Source organism: Octopus bimaculoides, chromosome 21 (genome assembly GCF_001194135.2).
Source record: "Octopus bimaculoides isolate UCB-OBI-ISO-001 chromosome 21, ASM119413v2, whole genome shotgun sequence".
Lineage (NCBI taxonomy): Eukaryota > Metazoa > Mollusca > Cephalopoda > Octopoda > Octopodidae > Octopus > Octopus bimaculoides.
This window is the reverse complement of record NC_069001.1, coordinates 12,564,254-12,567,021: the sequence shown is the minus strand read 5'-3', so window position 1 is coordinate 12,567,021 and position 2,768 is coordinate 12,564,254.

Below are 2,768 nucleotides of genomic sequence, written 5' to 3'. Positions count from 1 at the left end.
TCGTGAAATTGTGTATGAAGGATTAAAAAAAAGCACGGTTCATTGACGTCTTTGCTTGCTTCATTTAACAAGTAAATCAATTAACGAGGGTTGCTGCTTGCGAGATCCTTCTACACCATTACTGATTGGTGAGAGTGATAGAGGCGATTGCTAGTCTGCATATACGTAGGTGCATGTTTCCATAAAAATCTTTGTAGTATCCTAATGACGGCAGCAAAATACGCTCCTTTTTGTATCATGTGGCGCGTGGCTTAGTGGATATGAGTTTGGACTCATGATAACTACATTTTGGTTTCGATTTCTCGAACCGTCAACATGTTTTATTTTTGCGTAAATTACTTAATTTCACGTTAATCCAGTTTACTTTGCAAGCGATAATGAGTAATCCCGGATCAGACCGGCGTTCCGTCCAACCGGGGAATACATACACCAACGTAAACAGGGAAACCGGCCCTATGAGCCTATATGAGTCAGAAAGGGTCTTTACTCTGTCTTTTATCCTATTGGGGTTGATAGAGGTGGTAACCCAACCGCTGTTTTAGGGGTTGCAATACATCAGGTATCTTGTGATGGCTAGAGCCCTGAAAGGCACGTTTCTATAATACGCACCTCACGCATGAATATGGAATAGTAGGGATCTCATTCGGAGCATAGTCTCAAAGAATCTGTCATACATCTGAAGGAAGTCATTCCTTCGGACGTTGTATAATCTCTTTGCAATATATAATGGATCAAATTAATTGATTCCAACATTAAAAGTCGAACACCGAATTGCTAATTAAAGAAAAAAAAAGAATTTAATTAAACAAAAATAAAAAAGCAACCCAAACCTTTTCGTTAATTAAGCCCTGATGGTTCTTGCAGAATAAAAAGTTTGCAAGTTAATGCCACAACCAACACTGCAGCAACAATAAAAACCAGATGAAAAACATCAGTTAATTAAAGCGGGATAAAAAGACTCAGACAACAATTGCAAATTGTTGATCAAACGTTGCTCGTCCTAGAGGACTAACGATTTTATAAGCCAGTCCCAAAACCAGCGTTGTATCATTGGTATTGTGATATGTCCATAATTAAATAGGCACCAAGGGGAGGTACAAACACAGCAGCATCCACATCTAGCTGGGAGCAGTAATAATATTAATATTATAGCCAAGTTATTATAGTTTGTGTTTTATTAGGGTTGATGATCTTTCGAGTATACTTGGGAGAGTCATCACTGATTTCTTGAATAAATGGTACTCCGTCGGTTACATCGACGAGGGTTCCGATTGATCCGATCAACGGAACATCCTGCTCGTGATATTAGCGTGCAGGCAGCTGAGTATTTCATAGACAGGCGTACCCTTAACGTAGATCTAAGAGAGATGCAGCGTGACGCAGCATTTGGCAAAGCTGGCCCCTTTGAAATACAGGTACTACTCATTTTTACCGGGTGAGTGAATTGAAGCAATGTGAAGTAAAGTGTCTTGCTGAAGAGCATAACGCGCCGCTGGGAATCGAACCCATGAGCTTACGATAATGATCCGAAAGCCCATAACCACTAAACCACACGCCTTCACATTCTCTTAAATATAATTGTATTATTTCAGTATAAATTAATTTGAGTATGAGTACGCGTATGTATGCGCATGTGTGTACTTCCTTGTATGTATGTTTTACCCTTTGCGCGTGTGTGTTCGTGTGTACACGTGTGTGTGTGTGTATGTGTGTGTGTGTATGTATGTATGTATGTATCTGTATGAGTAACTATTGCTGCTTGTATAAGTATATCCTATCTGGGAGTTTCAATATAACCGTTGCTGAGGGAGAGAGTGTGTTCATGGACATGTATGCATATGTGTGTATTTCTTGTACGTATATGTATGTACTACTGTGCGTGTGTATGTGTGCGTGTGTCCTTGTCTGTCTGAATGCGTGCGTGTGTCTTTTAATATCTGTCTGTGTGTTGATAACTGCTCATATATCAAGCTCCTATGTGTGACTTCGTGCGTGCGAGTGTGCGTGTACGTATGCCGGTTTGTGTGTGTGTGTGGCTTAATATGAGGACGTGCATATAATCATTATCGCGTGGACAGTATATGAATGTGTATGTGTTTATATAATATCCCTATATTGCTTCTGGTTACGTGAAAGGAAATTTGAAACAAGACAATCACAGAAGTCATACATTTTTACGTTTAATGACTTTCAAGCTCTATCACCATGACGACAATGACGCCGACGTCGATACGGATGCGTCAGCTGCGGCAAAGCCGTTGTTGACGACAACGACGTCTACGACTATTGCCGGCGACTTCGATGAAGACGATGATGACGATGACGACAATAATAACGACGACGACGACGTCTACGATGGTGATGCTGAAGATAACGACCACGACGATGATGAAGATGATGTTGACGACGACGACGACGACGACTATCCTTATGAAGAAGGTGACGATAAGGATAATAACGACGCTGGTCGTGGTGCTGGTGCTGGTGATGATGATGGTAATGATGCTGCTGCACATCATGATTATCTCGAAGATGATGATAGCAGCGATTATATGGCTGATGGCGATGACGTCAACTTTCATGACTGAAAACGGTGAAACTTGGAGTTACGTAATATATTTGTTTAAATAATGATATATAAATATTCATTCATATATATATATATATATATATATATATATATATATACACATACAACCACACACACACATATATATGCAGATGTGTGTGTTTTTATATATATATATATATATATATATATATATATA